Genomic DNA, 14,830 nt, shown 5'->3' with positions numbered 1-14,830 from the left:
GCCATAGAAATAGCAGAACTTTTCATTTTTATACAATAAAAACAACATTATGAGCACTTGTGAATGAACCCTAACAGCTTTCTTATGAAGTATTACTAAATGCAAATAAAGATGCCCAAGAAAGAACAGACAGTATTAAAAAAAATAAATTAAATAAAACCAGGAATCTATTATTGACTAATTTTGGACACCTTTATTTCCAGGGTTCCACAAGTGGTTAGCACACACAACAACTCTGTGCTGACAGTGACAATTATGGATGCATAGCATCCATCACAACTCTTTCTCACAGGTCTACATGTGAATTCTGGACACTGGAAAAGTTTAGCTTGGTTAGTTTTACTGGGACCAGTAGTGGGCCAGTAGCAGAACCTGTGAATTTTCTGAGGAATTGATTAGGTCTGTTAGAAAATATTAGCATCAGTGTTACTTCCTTTCATGTACATGTTACTAAAAGAAGTAGAATTTCACCTATGCTGAGCTCACCAAACAAGGCTCTCCAAGGGATATCTGAAAATAACAGAAGGACTATTTCAAGAGACTCATGTCTGCATTCAGCAGACACTAAATAAGGTTAATAACTAACAGAAGACAGAACAGGTCACTGGCCCTCATATTCCACCACAGTGAACACGAGCCATGTTTTCCAGCAAGGAGAACTGTGAAAACCTAGTGCACTACCAAAGAGAGGTGCAAGAGATCAGTAAGTCATCAAAGAAAAACTGAGTCACCAGGCACCTCCTACAGGAACTAGAAAGGCAATTATCAAAAGGAAAATTGGAATACTTGGGTACTTCACCTTGATGGAGGCTCAACTCTGCTTGTTAACAATCTCCAAAGACAACACAGTCACCCATTCCCCACAAAGTAGAAAATGTAAATAAAAATAAAATGGAGAAAGAGGAGACACTTAATACACAGATGACGTCAATGAAAAAGATGTATATGTGGGTACAACTGCTTTTTAACCTAGAAAATAAAAGTACCCACCTGACTGTAAATCGATTTTAGAAATATTTACTGGGCAATATTTATTTGTGGTATTTGTTCAAATATCAAATAACTGGCCTTAAGATTTCAGCCAAAAATTAACAACAGATATAACAAGCAGCCAATGTCACCTATGCTGTACTTCATCACCTAATACAACATGACTACAGCAAGATAAAAAGACACCAGTCAATCACATTAGCTCATAGGCACATTCTGCAAAGCATTATTTTCATCAACCACTTGCCATTGTTATTATTTATCTTTATGAAAAAAGTCAACATACAAGGCATGACAAAACATTCTGGATATGACAAAATTTACTAAGATGTTTTTATTTGACTTCTGTTCTGTACAAAAAATATAAGTAACACTATCACCAACTGACAAGTTTCTTAAATCACTGAAATAACTTGTAACATTTTTTGTCTAACACTTCTTACTAAAAGGTGTAGATATTACAGAAAACAATCTGAATACCTCAACAGGCAGCTTTTTTTTACAAAGTGTCAGAAAATACCCACTCTCTTGTAACACCCTGATTAGGTAACTGTGAGTGCAAATGCCAGGTTTCTTCTGCATAAATAGAATAAAAAACTAGTCCTAAAAACCTTGTTTTGTGATGTCACATATTTAAACACTTAAAATTTCATCAGTCACACATGCAAAATCGTATTCTAAAATCCTGAAGTTTCCAGATGACATGGTAAACATTCTTGTTCAGAAAAATAAAACATTCAGAGAAGCTAACATGAATGGCATCTGCCCACTTGCCTGTTTGTTCAATGTAAACTTTGCCAAACTTTCAAACAAAGCATCTCACAGCTTCTTCTGTAAGCCACAGGACAAATGTAATAGTAGGTTCTATTTTCTTTGCCCTATTCTAGCTCCTCAGGCTGCACCTCTCTCCCTCCAGCAGAACCCTGGGGGCAGTGTCCTCACATCTGCCACACTTCTGGTCACATCTACAGCTCTACAATACATGACTTTCCAACAAAGGGGGAAAATAGCGCAGAGGCATTACTTCTGAAAACTTTTCACTTGAATTATTTTGATGTAAAACTTAGAACCCAGCTAGGAAAAAAAAAAAACCCTACGTCCATCTGAATCAGTCCTTCAGTTTCACCTTTTGAAAACAGTAATCTCTGGTTTTTTGGCTGATGCAGTGAACAACATCATGACACTAAAACAGCAGCCTTTAAAGATGCTCCCCCTGCAGTGCTGTGTTCAGCTCTGGGCTCTTCAGCACCAGGAACAGATGGGCCTGCTGGAGTAAGTCCAGAGGAGGCCATGAAGATGCCCAGAGTGCTGGAGCACCTCTCCTGCAGACAGGCTGGGAGAGCTGGGGCTGTTCAGCCTGGAGAAGAAAAGGCTTCAGGGAAACTTTAAAGCACCTTCCAGTACCTGAGGAGGGCCTCCAGGAAAGCTGGAGAGGGAATTTTCACCAGGACGTGCAGGGACAGGATGAGGGGGAATGATTTTAAACTGACAGAGGGTGGGATTAGATTGGATATAAGGAAGAAATCCTCCACTGTGAGGGTGGCAAGGCACCAGAACAGGTTGCCCAGAGAAGCTGTGGCTTCCCTATGCCTGGAAGTGTCAGGTTGGGTGAGGCTTGGAGCAATTTGGAAAATTTATGGTATAGGAAGGTTTCTCCACCCAGGAATTTGGGGGTGGGGGGTGTTGGGATTAGGTGATCTTTGAGGTCCCTTCCAACCCAAACTACTCCATTATTCTATGAGCATGACACTTGGAAGCAGCAAGGTAGCTACTGACATAGCACCCAGTCAGCTGTAGGCAGGTACTAAAGAATGGCTAACCAGGTACTAAACACAACCTCTCTCACATCATTAGTGCAGATGCCTCTTACTTGAGATCTTTCATGTTCAGATCAGCTGCACTGCTTGAGGGAGGGGTTACAGACATTCTCTCTGGCCTGAAGGTTAAGGCAGTTTATTAGGAACGGATTATAATTTAGATGTGCAAACATACACCTTTGTGTATGTAAACTCACACTAGAATTGCCTTATCAGGACCTAGACAAAGATTAACCCAGCTGTTTAAAATAACCCTTCTACATGACTGAAAACACTCAGTTTGACTATGTTTTGTCCTCTCCAAAGCCAAACAGATAACAAAAGTGTTCTGGGAGCCCTACCTTCATATAACCACTTGTTTCTTTAGGATTTATTAAATTCTTAATAAATACTAAGGATTTATTATCCTTAAATTTAATTATCCTAATTAAATTTATTAATACAAATCCGTACACTTCCTCTTACATGAAAATTGATGCAAACCCACAGTGTCAGTAACATGATCAAAAACCCAAAAAGACACAGAAAAATAGTTAGACCCTAGCACAACCTGTGTGACCTCTAATTGGCCTCTTTCCTCACTGCTCCTGTTTCTAAGCACCTTTCCCATTTGCATCAGGTGGTAAGATTAGCATCTACCTCAAGTAGCTTTGTTCGTTCTCTCATTAGATGAAATGTATTATGGGTTAGAAATTGCCACCTCTCTCATTTGCAGATGACTGGATGAAAATTGCTTTGTGGAAGTTCATGTTATTATAGATGCCTGCTTCCTGCATATTCCTCCAATTCCCACAAATTGTACTGCAAACTAGAATCTACAATAAAAAAATACCCCAACACCTGCAGACCACAATCAACCACAGCAGTCTCCACCCTGGAGATCATCTGAAGGTTTTCAGATAATGGGGCACAGGAAGCTAGACATTTCAATTCACAGTATTTAAAAGTGTGAAAATTCAAAGGTCAGTGAAGAAACTTCACTTTGGCTCCTAGTGCAACAGGAAATCATAAAATCCAGCTAAACTTGCCCAAACCCACACAATTATACCTTCTGAGAATAAGTGTGGGATGTGTGTGCATGTGCATACATATTCCTTTCTCTTCACAGCAGGTCAATTGCCACTGTGAAAAAGGTTTAAATAGAGAAAAAGAGAAAACACCTAGGAAGGCATGTATACACATACAGGAGATGACTCTGTTGCACCAAACAACCAAGCAAACCTAATGGCAGGTACTTTGCACAACTGCTCCTCCTTAATAACCAAATTATACAAGGTACAAGTGGCACAGCTGGAAGAACATGATTTATTGTATTCTGAGTATTTGTTCTAAAGCTTCAAAAGGAGCAGCCATTTAAAATGAAAACAACATCATTAATGTAGGAATGCTGTAATCCACGAACAAGAATTCTCATTTCTCTTATCTCAATCATTTGATTTCAGAGCTCTTCCCTGTTATTCTCCCACATTCACTGTGTCTGTTTACCTTTTAAAAAGCAAGATAAATTTCCCTATCCTACTGTTTTCAGCCCCCCTGATTTTTCAAGGGTACAGATCCTTCCCTTCTCTCTAACTTTCCAGCCTGAATTTTAAGCATGATGTGAACTCTTATTCTCTTTGACACTAGTACCCAAACCAATCCCTAAAAACTTGGAATAGAACTTCTCCCTACAACCTTTCTACAGACAAACATGATCTTTATCACCCAGTTCATTGCACTTGAGAACTGAAATTAGTGTGATGTATGTTCTTCCACAAGGAAATTTATTTAAACCATCTCTTAGTTCATGACATGTTTTACATCATCCTGTTCTCACCTTTCAAGGCTGGGATTCAGAAAGCAAGCCTCACAAAGGGAAACTCAACTACAACACCTCAACTGACTTGATAAACTGAAAGAACAATTCTTCCTGAAAGTTTTCTAGCAGACTGCTTTTTCTTTTTAGATTATTTTTAACAGGTAAATTCCAGTGAAAGCCAAACTTCTTTAACAGGACACTGAATGAAATTAATTAAATCCAGTGTGGTTATGCTATTAGCCTGTTTATTTTGCTTACTAAAAATAGAGAGGAATAAGGATGAAAATGAAGCAAGAAGTGTCTCTTTCATATATTGTAAGTATATTTTTACTACATCAGAGCTATGGAGTGTGGAGAATGATCTCATTATAGAGAACTATATTTTTAGGAACAGCACCAAAGTTTCAGAATTCCTGTAGCAACTATAAAATACTGAGGTAGAAACAGTAAGTTCTGTATTGTGCAGACAGAACAATGTGTGTTTTACCTGCTACTGCTTCTTTAACTTTAGGTGGCAATTATCCATCCTTGAGCCTCAGTCTTTCACCCTTTGCAAAACATAATCTGTATAGGGACAAATGTTTCAGAGATTTGCATTTCCCAGAGATGCTGGGAAAAGGTATTGTGCAATAGACTCTTTGGGTTGCTGGGTCAGGGCTGGCAGCAGGACAAGAGCTGCTGAGATGATTTTGGCTGGAGGCCAGAGCAGGATCTGCTCTGACAAAGCAGAGATAAGATCCACGCTGTTCAGTTTCAACCTTTCACCACTGCAGTCCCTTCCAAGTCAGGATGCTGCCCACCCCTTTCACTGCACAGCCTTTTCACCTTGCTTCTGGCCACCTCTCCACTTCAACCAGCACTTCATTTCCCTTGGAACCCAGTTATTCTGCCCAGAGTTCCAGAAGCACAGCTCCAGAGCACAAGACTTTTAATTCAACGTAAGAGATGATAAACAGCTAATGTATTCTCTAATATACAAAGCATACACAAGTAAACAGAACTCAAATATGAAGGGAACACCATGCATACTTTTACCCACAATATTGGCATAGATGTCTTCAGGACAAATACTAAAGAAAAATATGTTCAAAAACACAAGAAGCGATCGTTAACTCGCTCATGTTGACACAAAGCCACATCTATTATGTTATTTTGAAGGGATTTTAAGTCAGTAATGAAATAGATTTGAAATTTGCCTTTAAATGTTGAAATGTTTACTACTATTTCTTCTCCCAGCTATGACTTCAATACCTGGGGGTGTAGGGAGCTGTTTTAAGGAAACAACACTCAATTTTCACAAAAGCAGCATAAGGAAGTTGTATTTTTCACATTCCTTCTGGTACTTCAAAGATGTGTAATCTCTCAACAAAGAATTTGGTGCAATTTCTCATATAGAAGTGCAAAAAAAGTGTACAGAGACATTTTTATCAAAGATTCTAATTTCCTCTGCAGAGTTTTTGTCATGCACACACTGTTGCAGCTGCAATAACACTACATAACCCTAAATGACACTGTTTGTTTTTCTAATATAACAACCCAAATTGCCTCCTCTTGTGACTAATTAAGCCTGCTTATTATTTCCTGTTGGGTGGGACCTGGCAGTTGTGTTTATGTATTTTTAAAATTTTTTAATTGCTGAAGTTAAAATTTTCAAGTATTTTCAGTCACGAGCAGAGGCATTTCTTGATAACACTATAAAAATTCAGAATATTTTGGAAATGAAATAAATCACAAGTACTTAAGATTTCACAAGTGTGGTGCTCTAAATAAGAATTGTTGGGTGCATAATTATTTTATGAAATCTAAAACCAAATTTATTACAGCATGTAACAACTAAATCTGAAGAAAAAAAAATCATAGCATTAGAAAATTTCCTTGTCAAAAAGTAATTGGACTACCTCAAAGATGTTCTATAAGTTATGTTTGCAAACAGAATTTCTGTTGTATTCCTTTCCCAAGTATCAAAGTAGTGAACTAATATGTGAAGAGGAAATGCTAAAATGCCATAAACACATAAACTGTTTTTTCATGACATTGTTGGAATAAAGTTAGAATGTTTTTGTTAAAACACATTCAAAGCAACTTAAACCAAAGGAATAAACAGTATTCAAATACATGGCAAATGTACTTTGGTACACATATAATGCTCAGTAGATGTAAAAATACTGAGGTTCAACACAGAAAAACAGCCATAGTAACTACATTGTGTTTTAGCAATGTGATGTGCTAATGTTACTTGAACTCCTGAATATGATGCTAAAATGCTGTTACTTTTCCCTCCAGATTAAGATCAATCACTGAATGTTCTTTGCAAATAGCTCCTAAAAAAGCTGTTCATCATAGTCAAATTTTAACTTAAGAAGCCACACACACCCACTTCATAAGCCTGAAGTGTAATGAATCATTAATATTAGGCTGCAAACCTTTCCCTTTTTTTTTTTTTTCTTTTGGCAGGGGTAGAGGGGGCATGGGAAGAACAGTGTTTCTGAGAAGCCAAGCAACATGCAACCCCCAGAACAGTATTTCTGAGAAGCCAAGCAACATGCAACCCCCAGCTGCAGAAGTTCAGCTCACACAAGGTTTGCTGCATCACCAGGGACAGTCACACAGGCTCTGGGCTCCTACTGAGGACACAGTCCCTCACTTCATGAACAGAAATAGCCAGGCCTGTTTCCACTGCAATCACAAAGGGGAACTAAGGGATTCCCAGTGTCTTTTGGCTCTGAACAGCCACTGCAATTGTAATGTGACAGAATCAACTGCTTAAATAGCACGAGTAAGAGGAACCAAACAGGTAGAGCTGAGTCCAACACCATCACAGTCATACTGTTTTGAAATCTACAGATGTGAAGTGGCTAACTAAGGTTTAGTTTTTTGCTTTTCCCAGAGAAATTGCAAAACTCCTGCAGTCTCAGTGTTGTACAGCAACCTCTGACACAACAAAACTCACTTGGATTAAACCAAGAAGACCAAAACCCCACCTGCTTCCTTTGTTTATATTTTATTTGTGTGCTAAAATCTGTCTGTGTTTAGCGGGATGGAAACATGAGCTCTAGAAGAAACAAAAAAATAAAGCCAAACCCAAGAAAAAAAACCCCAAACAAACCCAAACCACACAACTCAGACCTACTTTGCTCTTGACCTGCTGACAGTTTGCTTGGAGGACAATGAGACATGGGGGTATTTCAGTTTAGTATTTTAAATGAAGGGGGAAAAAAGAAGTGTATCTGTCTGCCACTGCTTTTCAAAAGAACACACGAGTTGAAAGGGGGAAATAATGCTTGGAGTAGCAGTAGAAGCTTCCTCCCTGCACATGATCCGTCAGCTCCACCTAAATGCTAAACAAAGGATTTTACCTTGAGACCATAATGACTTGAAACATCTTGTAAGGCCTTACTTTTGAAACTGTCAACAGTGCTTCATCAGAATACATGTTTAAATGAAAGCACTGAAGAAGATTCCCCGAATTATTTCTATGCTCAAAGTTAGATGCAAACTTAGTGCCTGACTGACCTAAGGGCACAGTTAATGCCAACCATAATTACGATCTTATCAACACAGAACTTCATAAAAGGTTCACAGCTTATTTAAAGGACATCAAATTACAACTTCCACTTCTAAAATACCTCTGTCAGAGCTAAAAGTGACCAAACCCAGGAACTGCCTTTTTCATTACCTGCCTGAAACATTCATTAGCTTCTCTTTGTTTTATAATAGCTGCGTTGTTTTGTCAGAGAACCAAAAGAAAGCTATCAGTATGTTGAAAGAAAGGATTTTTAACTGACTGCGGAGTTTTCATTAGTTGCTTACATAAACAAGTAACAATTTTCTCTATGACTGATACTTTTGAACTCAGAGTTGGCAAACACACACAGCACTGAAAGGTGAAAGTATTTTAGCAAGCACAGTTTGAAGCAATCTATGAAAACACAGGAGAATTAAGCAGCATCTCTGAAGACCACAGGTGAATTTTCTCAACACTAGCTACATCAAAAAGCAAACTGTAAGTCAGTAAAAGATATATTGTCTTTCACTGTATCTTTGCAACTTCAAAAATGAACATCTACTTTGAGTTACAAGCACCTCTGAGAGTAAAGATTCACAGGCCTTCAAACTTAGTTCCTGTCTTTCCAAAGTCAGCAATATGCACAATAATATGAATTCCTAACCGAACATATTTCTGGAGTTTGAGCGTATTCGTTGAGGAAGTGGCATGGTAAGGTTTTGGAAAAGGCAGCAATGAAAAGGAACCTCAAAAATCTATTAATTAGCAAATTTGCATCAATGATATTTATTTGTAGGTATCTATTACTGAAGTCACATAATGCCACCTCACGGAAAAAGTAAATTAAATTTATTATTGAATTTCTGGAAGTAAAATTTTAAAATAAACGTATATTTATTATTAAAATTAATTTTCAAAAGTAAAATACATAGTAACCGAGAATCAACCAGAACTGCTATTTTTCAACAAATGAAGCAGGAAATCTCCAAATGTGCACATAAATTAAACACCTCCCTCTCTCCCTCTTACTCCTTTTCTCTTCCCAGCACTTTTATCCAGCAAACTCTTCTGATTTCAAAATAAATACTACAAAAACATTACCAAGGTGTTGCAGGAACAAAGTGAATACTGATAGGAAGTTAATCTGTTACAACACTGTTTTTTAGAAACACACAACACAATGCAAAGTGATATAAAGCTCTTCTGTTTTGTAATCTTAATTCAAAATGTATTAATTTCTTGCTTGAGAAAATAACTACATCTTTTGATGATTCTGCCACGGACTGACATTTCTTTCTTTACAAAGGGGACAAAGGGTGGAAAGAAAAAAAGCTTTTCCCCTTCTGTTTCGTATTTCAAATTAAGTTCTTTAACATATCTTGCATAAATTTCAGCACTGAGATTCCCTGAATCCACACGGCGCCGTGGCACATCCTGACAATAGTATTTCAGCGTAACTGTTCGTTAAATTCTCGGGCCAGGGAAAATTACGGAACAGAGCATCTGTTTCTGGATGGTTGCAGGCTGCTTTTTTCTCTTTCATTTTCTCATAAACTGTAGTAATTTCTGTAGATCACAAAACATTGCAGAGAGGATGCTATCTTAGAATGATGTCTTGGTTAGCACTTTCCTAGAACGGGCAGCTACTTTCTTTCACGAAAGAACACAAATGCTTTGACTGAAATACTATTTCAAAAGTTGATACTACACAGTACATAGCAGAGAGACTCCAGATGTCAATAAAATCGAAGTGCTCTATTTTCAACCCTGTTCTGTGAGCTTGACAGTACTGGTGGTAGCACCCTGCAGCATGGAAGGCACAAGGCGATAGAGCAAAGAATTCGTCCACTTTTCTCTGTGAACAGAGTAAGTGAAAAGAGGACTTCTGAAGCACAAAACATGCCAAGTATAATCAGCTTTTTAAAACCCTTTAAAAAATCATGATAACAATAATCTATATTTTCTTTAAAACGTTATTCTTAAGGAAAGATTTTGAGCATTTTAAGACAGGAAGTTGAAATGCAGCAGATGATCCTTTGCCTCCAAAATCTTATTCCCCAAATGCTCACAGACACTGAGATTTACTTATTTTGAAAATACGCAGTAGTGTACACATGATGAAAATGGCCCAAGAGCACACACCTCACGTCACAGAAACAAAACTCCGATTCACAGTCACGTAAAATAACTCAGCAGCACTCCTTCACCAGTTACCATCTAAGCACCGATAGATGAAAAAAATAATTGTGATGATGAGAAGTTGGATATTCTTGGGTTTCAAGGTCAAGTGTAACCGAGCAATCAGTGCAGCAATACTCCCCGTCACGACGAGAACTGTTCGGTTTCACCACTTGCAACTAAATTACCTTTAAAAACCTCGCTATTTCGCACCTTTTAATACAGTCTGCGGCGCTCAGGCAGCGCCCAAGACGAGGTCACCCAGAGCTGCCGGGACCAAGCCGCGTTTTCGTGGTGACCACCTGCACTGCCGAGCCCGGCCGGCCACCGTGCCCCGGCCGCGTCCCGGGTTCAGCACGTACGTGTGTCACCTTCGAAACCAAAAGCGACAAAAGCAGCACCTTCTTTGCCTACCAGCACCCGCTATGCGAACTGCAGAAGCTAGGCTTGCAAATTTTGTTCGCTTTGCTGTCAGGGACACCCCTTCCCTCGCCAGGAAGACCCCGGTAACACATCGGCAGCAAAGCCGGCATCCCACCCGCTCCCCGGGCTGGCTGCAGGCGAAAGCAGCGACAATCCCTCCCGGCGCTCCAGAGGGAGCTCCGCGCCCGGACCGAGGTCACAGGCGCGGGGCAGGACCGGGCACAGCCTCCCGCGGCAAACCGGAGCTCCGGGGGCTGCCGCGCTGCCCCAGCCCAGCCCAGCCGGGCAAATGCCGGCTCCCGCCCGGCTCCCGCCGCTGTGGGACGGAGGGAGCGCAGCCGGGCGGGCGCCGCGGTGAGGACGCGGAGACAGGGGAGAAAGAAGGCAGCGAGCGGCGGGCCAGGGGCCGCCTGGGGCTCACCGGGGCAGAGCTGGCGGCGCCTCCTCCTCGTCGCGCTGTGCCGCCGGCGTTCCCTCAGCGCCGCGCCATGTAACGCGGCGTGCCGCCGCCCGCCTCCCGGCTCCGCGCGGACTTTCCCCCTCCTTCCCGCCCGCCCCACCGGCGAGGGCACCCGCCCGGCACCGGCCTGCGCAGCCTCCGCCCCTGCCCCCGGCCCGCCGCACTTCCTGGCTGGAAATTCCCGCTGACGCTCCGGCAGCGCGGAGGGCCGCGCGGGCGGGGCGGGGCGGGGCGGGAGGAGGCGCGGCCGCGGCGCCCCGGGCGCGCTCCCGCGGAGGCGGCGGAGAAGGAGCCGGGCAGCGCCTGCCGCCGAGCCAGCCGCTGGCCACGGATTCCCTGAGCCGGGGACAGGCCCTCCCGCCCGGGTGAAACCGGGTCCTTTCATCCCAGGGCAGTTGCCGCCGCCGCAAGAATAATCCCGGCCTTGCCCACGTTCCTTGGCCCACGGCGGCATTCGCGACACCTCTGTGGAGACGGGCCCGACCCCGTGGCTGCCAAAGTTTTTTTGACCTCTAAATAGAAAGTTTGGAAGGAGAGAGAGAGACTGCGTAGAGTGAATTTAACCCCCCATACTCAGTGCCTGGCGCTTTCAAAGGCGCTTCATTAAAGGGAAGCTACCGATTCTTGCCGCCCGATGCCTGCCAACATCACTGGGCAGGGAGTACAGGATGCTCAGCACCATTTTTGTGTAGATATTCGCAGTTTCTGACAGAGCAGGCTCCCAGGTAACTCGACTTCTGTTGAACAGTGCCAACCATCAATAATATGACTTATAGTACCAGAATCCAGGTTTGCAGCATAGTAATCAAGTCTCCCAGACGCATTTAACTAAGGCTGAAGCAAGTCAGCTAGTGCCGAGCTTAAATGCTATGTAAAACAAGTTCAGATATCTTTATGCTGAATCTTAAACATCTGGCTTGTTAAGGATGTCTCAAATGAGCATCCAGCATAGCTCACCGAATGTGTGTTTGCACAGAAAGTCAGCTGCACACCTCTGGGGAGTTTTGCTCTTCTAAGGCCACAGGACATGGGGCTTCACAAATGAGACAAAGGAAAATCATAATTTAAAAGAAGGATTTAAAAACCCACAAACATATAAAGGAACCCAGGAATATGACTAATGCTGCTTTTTTTTTGTGTGTGTGTGTGTGTGTGTTGAAGCAACGAATTGTAACTTAGAGCATAAATATTCTCAAAAGGAATAGAGTAAAATCATAAGCCACCTGTTGACTGGAACAAAATGAAATGAACCTACTCTCTTTTACCACAAAGGGAATAGGTTCAGGTGTTACATTTTGTGCCACATCTCTGGGCTGGAGCAGAGAGACACTATTTAAATTGAGTGCTGAGAGTGCAAAAGACAGCTCGGAAATGTGAAGGATTTTCTTTGCTTTCTTGAGAAATCCCATTTCCTACATGTTACACATAAATATGTATGAAGAGAGAGTAATTTCCTTTTTTTTGGATTGCCACTCATGCTCTGTGATGCAATTCTAAAAATGCACTCCCCCATTCTCTTCCCGGTAGGAACCGGGAGTTGAGAATGACTCAGCATTTCCTAGTAAAACATGTTTTCCTTATTATGTGGGGATATTCCTGGACAGTCAAGACGCAATATTAATTATTTTTAATTGAAGAAAATACACTGAATTAATAGGACAAGTTGTGTCCCAAAGCCCTTGAAGGAGGAAGTCTAGATGGATTTTAAATACAAAGAAGTTTCAAAATAAGATTCATCTGAAAGGAAAGGTGCCATGTCATAGCTAATCAAAGGTGTGCTCACAGGGCAAAACCTGTATGAACAAGTACCAGGAAATCAGATGAGGTGGATGAGTTCCAAAACTTAAGGAGACTTACCTGGATTTATTTTAAAAGGACATGTATTCAAGTACTCTGGTTCAGCTTTCCCTGTGAAATCTTAAGCAGCTTCCATAAAGATCTACATTTTACAATAAAATCCTCTTCTCAATTACATTTAAAACATAAATTTGCATTTTTAGAGCTTTATACTGTAACTGAAATGTCATTTCTACTGACACTCACAGTAGTGACAGGCTCTAAGCCCACACTTTGGTAAAATTATCTTCACAGGACACTCTAGATAAATGTACTGCTTTATAGCACAGGATTCCCACTTGAAGAGCCAAAAAATCCCGTTCCAGCCACTGAGGAAATCAGGCAGATAATACAGGCTCACTGGTTTGCAGTGATGGAGTGCTGCCTATTTCCAGAGTAACACTGGTTTCCACTATTACCACCAAATTACTTCAGTACCTGAACAATGTTAGCCCAGAGATGAAGAGCAGGTGATCAGACCTGAACCCAAAGGAGCAAATGCCCGCTGTTGAGCTGAGGGAAACTTTGTGAAATGGTTGCAGCCGTGTCTCTGGTGGCTGGGCAGGTGCACTGGAGAAAAGGCTTTCTAGCTGTACACTTAACCAGGCTGTTTCACCCCAGGTAGGGTGCATTTAAGTTTCCTGATATGCAGATGCAATTTAGAAGCTGAGTCTCTTATCTGCTAGGTTTGCTCTGGGAATACAGATGTACAGATCTGTTTCCAAAGTCAGAAATCTTTGGCCTCAGTATTTTTTAATCCTGTAACTAATAATAGATAAACATCTAAGACAAGCAGAGATTTTAAAAATAATCAATCTTTACTTTAATTGATATGCCTGGACTGGAAAAATTCATTAAAGTCTCTTACATTATTTTTTTTTTGTTTCTGACGTATGTATTGGAATCAGGGTAGGCTCTTTCATTCCCTTTGATGTAATAGGTTTGAGACTAAAGCAGGAAAAGATAAGGGAAGTCTAAAATAGCAACTGAGAGACACTTCCTTTTAAAGCTTTCAACTGCCCATCTTCATTGAACTACTATGCCATACTATCCAAATCTGTTTCTGGTCAATCTGTTATTTCTTTCTCATCCAGATAATCCAGAAGTTCTAAAGAAAAAACTGATTTGCCTTATGTAGTGCCCAGTGATCATCTTAACACACTCCAGTCTCATGGAGGCTGGCAGTGTTTAGCCAATATTTGCTGTTGGCGTTGCCATTGTCTCCTATAGCTCGAATCCACCACTATCACAGGAAGACAATTTGTTAAAAAAAAAAAATTGTATTTTTAAGATGGTGTCATCATTCTGAGAATAGATATGAAGCCCTAATGAAGTTGACAATAGAAACTATATTTTAAAAAAAATTCTAAACAGCCAAAGTACATGTGCAAAGCCAACCATTTGAACTGCAGCTAGCAGGGTGCAGAGTTCAATGGCACTGCTGAATCCCCAGGTTGCAGCATTCATGAGAAGTACTTTCTATCATCTCTGTCGGTTTTGGTGGATGATGAACTGGCCTCAGTTCATCACATATTTCATCAGATTTAGATGGACACAACAACACCCTGCAAGGCTCTGAACAGTGTGGTGACTCCTGTAATTACACAGACCACATCCCAAATGCACCTCTTGTTTGCTTCCTCCAGAGCCACAAATCAGACATGGGATCTCATGTTACCCCCACTGTGGTTCAGGTGTGCAACTCTGCTGAAAGACTAAATTTCTGGTGTTTTGAGTAAGAGTACCAGAGCTGAAGCAGTAGCAAATAACTGTTGGGGGGCAGGTGCTGGGGAGTTAATTGAGTAGACTTAAATAAGAGAACC

The 14,830-nt window shown here is 41.2% G+C and overlaps 1 protein-coding gene across 2 annotated transcripts in view; it reads right to left on the bottom strand.

Moving 5' to 3' along the window:
• The window catches only part of NFKB1 (nuclear factor kappa B subunit 1), a 58,004-nt gene extending 46,721 nt beyond the window's left edge, over positions 1 to 11,283 (bottom strand). The window contains exon 1 of one of the 2 annotated variants that reach the window (XM_050973521.1): positions 11,133 to 11,283. The gene's annotated coding sequence lies outside the window, so the exon portion shown is untranslated. The remainder of the gene's footprint in view (positions 1 to 11,132) is intronic. The other variant, XM_050973520.1, reaches the window with a different exon arrangement.
• Positions 11,284 to 14,830: the final 3,547 nt, after the last annotated feature.

Source organism: Serinus canaria, chromosome 4, assembly GCF_022539315.1.
Source record: "Serinus canaria isolate serCan28SL12 chromosome 4, serCan2020, whole genome shotgun sequence".
NCBI lineage: Eukaryota > Metazoa > Chordata > Aves > Passeriformes > Fringillidae > Serinus > Serinus canaria.
This window is presented reverse-complemented; position numbering and strand designations above follow the sequence as displayed.